Genomic DNA, 10970 nt, shown 5'->3' on the forward strand with positions numbered 1-10970 from the left:
TAACTCTAACAAGACATTATATATTATGCAAATAACTACAGGCCAGCAGCATCTTTTTTTCACTCCTTTTTTAAACTCGTTTTCTTTTTTCTCTTTCCTTCACCATCCTGATGTCACAGGGAAGCCACAGCGGTGTGACAGGGTCTCCTGACTTTGTAGGCCTGATGCATGGACTCCTGGAATTGGCAGCAAGGCGTTGACTGCAGCAATGACAGAACGGGGACTCCTGGTTGCAATAGGCCCAGAGCAAGGACCTTGATGAGACTTTGCAAAAGTCCTGGAGCTGTGTTTGGGACCCCAGCCATTGAGGGCAAACTCTATTTAAGTAGGTTCTTTTTATTGCTTTGTACCTCAAAATGGCAGCGGATCGTGGCAACAGAACACCTTTCACTGTGTCTCCCCAGATATACGAGACAATAAATCATCCTTCATGTGTGAATGCACACCAGTTAATTTCTTGCATGTTATGTGTTAAAACAATAAAAGTTTCAGGCAAGTTTTTTTACATATTTATGTACGAACTGTAATAGACATATCATTACTATAGTTGAAAATGTGTTGCTGGTTAAAGCACAGCAGGTCAGGCAGCATCCAAGGAATAGGAAATTCGACGTTTCGGGCATAAGCCCTTCATTACTATAGGTCTAATAAGAGGACATTTTTGTTTGTTGTTGTACTGTAGCTCTCAACATTGTACTGCTTCTAGAATTAAACATTTAAGGTTGTGAATTAAGTTAATTGTTAATCTTTTATAGTCTAATTTTCTCTCTATTACTCTGGTAGAAGTGGAGGATGTGATCAAAATGAAGATAAAATGAATTGAAGGATCAAAATCTATGCTCATTAAGCCAATGGGTTAACTTGCAATTTTTAGACAGGCTGCCTGGGGAAGATTGTATTAAGTAAATATTTAGCTTGTATTTTGCAGATGCTGGAGCCTATTATCTCCTCCAGAGATGTCACTTTGCAGACTAACTGAAGTCAATTAGGAAGTGATTTTTAAAAAATAAATGGTTGGTGTGCCTAATCCTCATAACTGTTCAGGATGAATGGGTGAGGATAATTTGAGGAGGAATTGGAAAGAAAATTAGATGAATGAAGTTTAACAATAACCTTAATTTACTGATTGAAAGATTTAGTTTAAAAGTGGAGTAATTGTGAAAGCTACAATACAGTCTAAACAGGTCATATGTCTTCTTGTCAGGCTGATTGTAATTATATGTCCCAAACAGATACTATCCCTACAGTTGGTACCTCATTAAGCTAGCTGACATTTCCTTGAATTCCGTATCGCTACAGGACATTATAACAAAGTCAAACAGATTTTTATATTCAATTCATGTGACCAAATTCAGGAGTCTTCTTTGTTCATAATCTACCCAATAAACCTTTGCAGTTAAATATATGCCATAATGTTTATTTTCCTTAGAAGGGAAATCTTGAAGTATTTAATCTTACTGTGTTATTTTGGTAACTAAAGACATGTCTTGTTCTTGAAGCAACAGAAGATATAGAGACATGCCGTTTCTAAAGACAATTAGCAAGCTGCTCAAATAGTATTTCTCTGTATAAGAGGATGTTATAGATACAGCGGGGTGGTCTTTCACTAAAAAGAGAAAGAAGATTAGAGTTAGAGAAGGTAACAATCTGCATAAGATAGTCCATTACAAGGGTCATTATCAGTTCATAGCTTGACCCATAGTATAGGTTGGCATGGTGGCACTGCTGCCTTGCAGCGCTAGAAACCAGGGTTCAATTCCCCCCTCAGGCAACTGTCTGTGTGGAGTTTGCACATTCTCCCCATGTCTGTGTGGGTTTGCTCCGGTTTCCTCCCACAGTCCCAAAAAAATGTGTAGGTTAGGTGAATTGGCCTTGCTAAATTGCCTGTAGTGTTAGGGGGGTGGGTTGCTTTTTGGAAAGTCAGTGCGGACTTTTTGGGCCGAAGGGCCTATTTCCACACTGTAAGTAATTTAATCAAACTTTGAAATACGTATGGATGTATAGTATACATTTTGCTCTTAAATATGTTCTCCTGTGTATAGTATACATACGATACATAGGAGAACATGTATAAGAGCAAAACAATGCAGTTGCTGCAACTATGAAATACAAAAAGGCAGATATGATAGGGACGTTTAAGGGACTTTTAGATAAGCTCATGAATATGCAATGAATGGAGGGATCTGGACCAGGGGCAGGCAGAAGGAATTAGCTTAATTTGGCATCATATTCGGCACCACATTTTAGGCCGAAGGGCCTGTTGATGTCCTGTACTGTTCAATGTTCTAAAATGGAAATGTTGGAAATAGTTAGAAGATCTGGTAGCATCAGTAAAGATAGAACTCCCAGAACTAGAGATAATTAGATACAATAACAACATTAAATTTAACACATTTCAAATTTTTACAGAGGTGGATAAGGAGGGGATATGATGCGATGAAAAAGAGGAAAGATTCAGTGAAAAATAAACTGAAAGAACTGCGGATGCTGTAAATCAGAAACAAAATTGGAAATTGCTGGAAAGCTCAGCAGGTCTGGCAACATCTGTGGAGAGAAATTAGAGTTAATGCCTCAGGTCCAGTGACACAGTTCTGAGGAAGGGTCATTGGACCCAAAAGATTAAATGAAAATTGCATGATGACGCAAGACAAAAGGTTTTAGTAATGGGACAAGTAAATTCTGAGTATTTCCAGCATTAGTTTGCTGTTATAACATCAACCTTTTCTCGTGCATGGTACTAAGATTCTTTCATTCCCATTACAGCCTTTTTTCTGCTTTTGTGTTGTAAGTAAATGGAATCCTACACATCAAATTTCCTCATGCTATGGCTGAGATCGAGAGGCATTTGTGTTAACACAAATGTGTCATTTCCCACATTCATGAAATGCCGGATACCCCACATTGTTGGGTAATAGTGATAGATGGTAATGCAGAATTTGAAACACAAACAGGTCTACCATGACCTTCTTGAATGGTGGAGCAGGCTTGAGGGCTCGAATGGTCTACTTCACTTCTACCTGCAGGTATCCAAACAAATTAATATCGCCAGCAACAGCTTAAGGATTTGAATTTTATATAGTACATTTAACATGGTAAAGCATCCCAAGACATTCCACCAGAAAAAACATTGTGCTTAAAAAGAGATATGAGGAGAGATGACCATGTATTTGGGCAAAGAGGTATATTGAAAGGAGAATCTTATATGTGTAAATAGGAAGAGAGAAAGAGGTTAAAGAAGGGAATGCCATTGAGGCAGCTGAAGGTATGACTACCAATGGTGGAAAGGGAAGGCAGAAACGGAGCAGTCTCAGAGATCTCCAAACGTGGTCAGGCAGAAGGAAGTGACAAAGATGAGGAAGAGGGAAAATCATTTAGGGATCTGTTAACTGGGGAAGAATGATACATTCTGACTGTTACTTAACCAGGAGCCACGGAAATCAATTTTAGCCAGCAAGATCATGTATGATGGTTTATCAGAACAGGGCTTGGGTATGGATATGGACAGCCAATGCATGAATATGAATGTGCTCCAGTTGATCTAACAAAGAGCATTAGAAGAGTCAAGACCAGAGGTAATAAAGGCATGGGTGATGGTTTCATCTTAGGCACTAAGCAGAAATAGATAGTTCTGCGGAAGGAGTGAAACATGAACAGAATCTTATCTCAGATTCAAGTATGACTGATTTGTCACCTCCAGAAGAATTATAAAGAATCATATTAACCCCAAAATATTACCTTCATAAGAAACCACAATAGTTCGAAGATCATGAGATTGAGGTGGGGTTTGGAGTGCAAATTCTGCTGATTTTTATTGGGTCAGAAATACCTATTGTGTCCTTTGTATACAGAGAGGAAAATTCAATTGAGTTCCCATTTGTGAATACCATTCAATTACTTTTGTGTACGAAAACTCTGACAATAGGTGTTAGAGAGGGAGAGGATTGGATTTTCAAAATAATTCCCATCTCAGTCAAACAGACTACATTTTTCACATTTCAAGTGGTCACTTTAATGAAAGCTACTGGTCCATGAGGAATCATGTCTTCAAGTTAGTCAACTCATTTAGAAAATGAGGTTCAAAAAAAGATTTACCAGGATGTTGCTGGGAATGGAGGGTTTGAATTATAAGGAGAGGCTGGATAGGCTGGGACTTCTTTCAGCAGAACATTGCAAGTTAAGAAGTGACCTTATAAAGATTTATAAAATCATGAGAGGTATAGCTAAGGTAGATGGAAAGTGTCTTTACCTGAGGGATTTCAAGAGTAGGGGGTATACTTTTAAGGTGAGAGGAGAAAGATTTAAAGAAAATTTCCAAGGCATTTTTTTTACAGAGTGGTTTGTGTGTGGAATGAACTTCCAGAGGGAGTGGTGGATGCGAGTACAGTTGCAATGTTTAAAAGACATTTCGACAAGTATGTGAATAAGAAATGTTTGAAGGGATATGGGCCAAGAACAGGCAGGTGGGACTAGTTTAGTTTGGGATTATGGTTGACATGGACTGGTTGAACGGAAGGGTCTGCTATATGATTCTTTGACTCCATAAAGAAAGAGAAAGAAGTTTAAGAAAAAGTCATACAACTTCAGCTACCCACAGGGAAATATTTACCTGTCATTGAAATGGAGCTCTCTAATGCTTATCTTCTCAATATGAATTGGAGATCTTTTCTTATGCCAACTGGATAACAGTTGAATAGTGATGTCATCTATGTTCCCAAACCTGGCATCGTATGGTATTACTTTTCTTATTATGCTTTCACTTGATTGTTTTTTAGGTCTATAAGGAAAATAAAAGAGTGAGAGATCTGATAATGCTTTTCAATCTTGCTCCATAGTTGTCCATGTTGTGAGAGAGGATGGAATTCACAAAATTTCTTGTTTGTTTTGCTGCTGGGCTTTATAACGTTGACTTGACAAAACTCTGGATATGCCTTTGCTCATAATTTCTTTGGACCAATTTCTATTCCATCACTTTAACTTGGTCAGAAGTGTGGCTGAGTCCTTCTATATGCACATAACTGGAACTTACACTATACTCCCAAATAAATTCATGAGGATAGCATAGTAACCCTGATTTCAGCCTTGATTTACTCGAATCAGTGGGATGCTATGGAGTGATAAATGAGTTGGAAATTCTGCTAGTTTCCATTGGATGAGGGATTTAAAAATCCTTGTATTACTTTGCTTATAAAGGTGAGCTTCACCTCAGTTTATCAGTTCTGAAATAACTCCACAGATCCTGTCACTAAGTCACCTTTTACTTACAGGTGCAGAATTCTTGACTCTGACACAACCACATCAGAGTCAGTATCCAGAGTGTCAGAATCACTGATACACTCTTTATTCTTTTTTTTCTTTTTGAGACACAGTGAGAACACTCCTTTTTGCCTATATGCGGTAGTGCTTATTTTTCCCCAGCACCCATGTTGTGTGTGTGCAGGTGTGAGACACAGTGAAAGACACAGTGAAAGAACGAACCTTTATTCAATTTCCACCACCAGGAAGATAGGAAAACATGTGAGTGGCCAGTGACAAGCAGTGCCCTTCACGTCAAAGGGCAATGCTGTGTGATCAACCAGTGAAGGGGAGGGACACTCCTTTTGTTTGCTCTTTTTTTCTTTTTAACCCCCACACTGCCGCCTAACTGCGGTAATGCTTTTTTTTCCCCAGCACCCATGGTGTGTGTGTGCAGGTGTGAGACACAGTGAGAGACACAAAGTGCACGAATCTTTATTCAATTTCCACCACTAGGAAGAAAGGAAACACCTGAGTGGCCAGTGACAAGCAATGCCCTTCACATTAAAGGGCAAATGCTGTGTGATCTAATAGTGAAGGGGAGGGCAGGGACTAAATCAAAATAGAGTTTGAGGGGTGATACACTCTTTACTCTGTCAGCCAGTATTCCCTGATTGGACCAGATTAGCAGCTCCAATCAGGGGACTCATATTCTGTGAGATCCATCTGGCTGATCTCATTACCATGACTACAACTATATTTGATCCATTTCATTGTTTTATAAGACCATAAGACATAGTAACAGAAATAAGGCCATTCAGCCTGTCGTGTCTGTTCGGCTGTTCAATCATGACTGATAGGTTGCTCAACCCCATTCTCCCACCTCCTTCCTGTAACCCTTGATCTCCATGACAATCAAGAACCTATCTATCGCAGTCTTAAATATACTCAATGGCCTGGTCTCTGCTGCCTTCTGTGGTAATGAATTCCATAGATTCACGACTCTAGGGTGTAGGTTTGCTCGCTGAGCTGTAGGTTTGATATCCAGACGTTTCATTACCTGGCTCGGTAACATCAGTGGCGACCTCCAAGTGAAGCAAAGCTGTTGTCTCCTGCTTTCTATTTATATCTTTCTCCTGGATGGGGTTCCTGGGGTTTGTGGTGATGTCATTTCCTGTTCGTTTTCTGAGAGGTTGATAGATGGCATCTAGATCTATGTGTTTGTTTATGGCATTGTGGTTGGAGTGCCAGGCCTCTAGGAATTCTCTGGCATGTCTTTGCTTAGCCTGTCCCAGGATAGAGAATTCATGCCAGAGAATTCCTAGAGGCCTGACACTCCAACCACAACGCCATAAACAAACACATAGATCTAGATGCCATCTATCAACCGTTCAGAAAACGAACAGGAAATGACATCACCACAAACCCCAGGAACCCCATCCAGGAGAAAGATATAAATAGAAAGCAGGAGACAACAGCTTTGCTTCACTTGGAGGTCGCCACTGATGATGTTACCTAGTCAGGTAATGAAACATCTGGATATCAAACCTACAGCTCAGCGAGCAAACCCACACCCTAAACCTCAACCTGAGCTACAAACCTTCACAAACCTTGCAAAAATTCACCACTTTCTGGCTGAAGAAGTTTCTGTTTATCTCCACTCTCTAAGTCTTCATTTTACTCTAAGGAATTTCTCCTCCCATTGGAAACATCTTCCAAACTCCACTCTGTCCAGGCCATTCAGTATTCTGTATTTTTCAATCAGATCCTCTCTCGTCCTTCTAAACTCCATCGAGTATAGACCCAGAGTCTTCAAATGTTCCTCACGTTAAGCTTTTCATTCCTAGGACCATTCTCATGAACCACCATTCAACCCACTCCAGGGCCAGTACGTCCTTCCTGAGATTTGGGGCCCAAAACTGCGTTTTGATCAATAAGTGAATCAAGGGTTAGGTACAGTGGGCAGGAAATTGGGGTTAAGGCCACAATTGAATTAGCCATGATCTTATTGAAAGATGGAGCACACTCAGGGGACCTCATGGCCTATTCCTATTTCTATTTCTTATATTCTTATTGTATTACATTCTTGTCGTTAGCTTTTGACCAGATTGTTGTGTATGTTTCACTTCTAATGTTACTACTACAAAAAATACTAAAATAACAGAACCTTTGTGAAATGCAATTAGGATTGCAAGATTCCACAGTGGTAGTACACTGTTCTGAACCACACTGTTTTTGAATTGGTTCCTTACGTGAAATTACATGGTTAACATCCAATTGTCACAAGTAATCAAAAATCCTTTGGAAGGGAAATTTACAGATCTGATTAAGCTCCTGTAGCATTTCAGAAATCATCAAATTAACATGATGTGCATCCTGTTTAAAAAAAGATGAATTAAAGATTTTTTTTGATTCAACTTGCTCTAGGGTTTTAATGTAGATCTTGGGAGTAAGTAGGACTTGAACCTGGGATTCTTGATTTGGAGGTAAGAGAGCCCCCTATAATTAAATACTTACATTGTTAGCTGAAGGTTTGATACGTCAGAATGGCTGTTGCTCAGAAATTTTATTTTGACACGTTGGTCATGAGATCCTAATTGTTCATAATATATTTCTAGTAGAAAATGTCTCACTGGTTGGAGAAAAAGCAAACATTAGGTCAATGTGTCATATGTGGATGAAGTTTCTTTTTGTTTCTGCCTTTTGCTCACATTCCACTGAAGAGGCCATTTTGACTTCTACAGTATCAGTTTGTTCTGCTTTGTCCTCATACCAGTTTTACTTTTTATTAGCCTGTTGGGTCTATCAGCGTGTTCACTGTGCTTTTAGTCAGTTTTGCAAAAGGTTCACTTTTGTTCTGAGAACATCAATTTCTCAAACAGGAATTACCTTTTGCTTTGCTATTTCCTTCAGATGATGAATTGGAAGGGCCTGAACTGAGGGCAGTTTGAGTGAGACATGACAGAAAGTCTACCGTCTGCACACAGACACCAACTCAGCTGGGATTTCAGGTTGGAAAACTGTTAATTAAATTTCCCTGTATCTTAATGCATCAGAAAGCAGTGCTTCTCTGTTGGGTGGTTTGTCAATAGCTAGCTGAAGAGATGCAGCCCATTTCAATTGGGAGAACAGCCTTGTCTGTAGTAGACAACGTCACCATTGCTCTGTATTTCTTCAAAACTGATCATACTCAACAATATCTGGTGGCCTTAAGTACAGGATGAGTATGTTCGTGCATTGAGCTTGATACCTATAAGTGGGCCATGGAATCTATTTCTTCCCAATTAAATCAGGGAAACAGAGAAAGAGCTTTAAACAGTTCTTCAGTCTGGCTAGGTTCTCATTGGTGGAAAGGACAGGTGACATAACGTACAAGTGCAGAAGATTGACCAGGAGAGGTACAATAGTTGTCATTAATCTTACATATGAAATGTCTCACCCCCTCATATCTCTGAACATGCACCAGTCAGAAAATTGCCATGCTGCTTTCATCATGTGACGATCTACTGTGTCATGACTCATGACAGTAATATGTGGTTGGTTTGCTGGTTGGGGCTATTCCTGGCAGTTGTAACTTATGATATTGATAATGTGTCCACAGACAGCTCTGATGACACTCCTATGAGACGTGCATTTGAACAAACCATATAGAATTGTAGGTCTCATTTTAGATACATAGTGTAAGGACCAAATCTATTTATTATAAGGTGGGGTGGCATAGTAGCTCAGTGGTTAGCACTGCTACCTCACAGCACCAGGGACCCAGGTTCTATTCCAGCTTCAGGCAACTGTCTGTGTGTAGTTTACATATTCTCCATGTGGCTGTGTGGGATTCCTCCTACAATCCAAACATGTGTAGGCAAGCTTAATTGGCCATGCTAAATAGCCCATAGTGTTCAGGGATGCGTAAGTTAGACATATTAGTCAGGGGTAAATGTAGAGTAATAGGGGAATGGGTCTGTGTGGGATACTGTTTGGAGGATTGGTGTGGACTTGCTGGGCTGAAGGGCCTACTTGCACACTATAGGAATTCTATGATTTTGTGTTGCTTTAACAAACTGTTTACTGAAATGAGAAAGGCCTGTTTTAAGCCCTATTTTTGAAAGGGTGACTGCAGTTTTAAAAAGCAAGCAAACTGACCATCCTAGGCAAGCATCATAAATAACGATTCAACCAGCAATAATTGAAGTTTGAAGTGCAGCCAATTTGGAGTCATGCTGTTATACAGATGTAGCTTTTCCAACAACAAGAAGTTGATTGGTCTGTGGACTAGTGATTAATTATCCATGTTAGAAACTTTTTGTCTGCCAACAAATGAGAGATTGATTCTACGGTGACTAAACAGTTTGGAGTTGGGAGCAAGTTATAGAGAAAGAGGTAGTCAGTTCATTCACAGCTCAGAAGCAATCTCTGTGTTTAAAAAAACTCATTGTAAGCCTGCAGAAAACCAGCCAAACTTTCCCTCAACAGTTGTCGTAAGCTGGGACTTTTAACTGACGAAAGAGAGACTTTCTAAAGTGCACCAGCCACCTGGTGTCTCTAACTAACCAATGGACTGAAGTGACATGCATCTCAACAACAAAACATTTTCTCCTCCATCTAATAAGAGTGTGTGTGTGTGTGTGTGTGTAAATGGATTAAGATTAGACTTTCAATGAGCAATATTATATGCTGATGGGTTTATAACTTGTACCTAGAGTCTAATTACTTGTAATAAGTCATGATTCTTGTTCTGTACAGAAACCTGGTTTATATTTTCAATCAGGGCTAGGTCTGAAAATTAGGTAAGTTGGCCAAAATTGCATCCCTTATAAAATCTTTAACTTTTGTAATGACTCCAGGAATGGTGAAACTCAATTTCCGTTGAGCTACCCCATGACTCATAACAGTGGATAAATCTAGTGAACTATTAGCTATACAACATTCAATGAAAAAAAATTGCCACATTAAGGAGCATGTATTTAAAGGGGAGGACCACAGAGACAAAGAGCAATTTCCCTCTGACAAATGCACCTAACACTATGAGCAATTTAGGCAAAAGAGAGGACTGCAGATGCTGGAAACCAGTGTTTAGATCAGGCAGCATCCGAGGAGCTGGAAAATCGATGTTTCGGCAAAAGCCCTTCATCAGGATTATGGGCAATTTACCTGGGCTGCACAAGGAAACCAGAGCACCCAGAGGAAACAGGGAGAATGGGCAAACTCCTCACAGTCACCTGAGGCAGGGATCAAATCCAGGTCCCTGGCACTGTGAGGCAACAATGCTAACCACTGAGCCACTGCGCCGGCCCCAAACCTAGGCCTAGATATTGTCCAAGTCTTGGTACATTTAAGCATGGACTACTTTAGTATCTGAGGAGTCGAATGGAAACGGAACATTGTGCAATCAATAAACATCCCCACTACTGACCTTAAAATGAAAGGAGGATCATTGATGAAGCAGTTGAAGATGATTGGGCCAAGGATTCTACCGTGAGGAATTCCTGCAGAGATACCCTGGAGCTCAGATGGCTGACTCCCAATAAGTTCAGATAACACTAGATGTCTCTTTATGTGGTCTTATATACCAAAAATATTTTTCACCTTCCGAGATGCATCATTCCAAAATAATCTATCGCCTTGGTATCTAGGACCTTGGAAGTTATGGTTCTCATTCTTCAGGAGAAAGTGCGTACTGCAAATACTGGAGATCAGAATCGAGAGTGTGGTGCTGCAAAAGCACAGTTGGTCAGGCAGTA

Source organism: Hemiscyllium ocellatum, chromosome 12 (assembly GCF_020745735.1).
Source record: "Hemiscyllium ocellatum isolate sHemOce1 chromosome 12, sHemOce1.pat.X.cur, whole genome shotgun sequence".
Classification (NCBI taxonomy): domain Eukaryota; kingdom Metazoa; phylum Chordata; class Chondrichthyes; order Orectolobiformes; family Hemiscylliidae; genus Hemiscyllium; species Hemiscyllium ocellatum.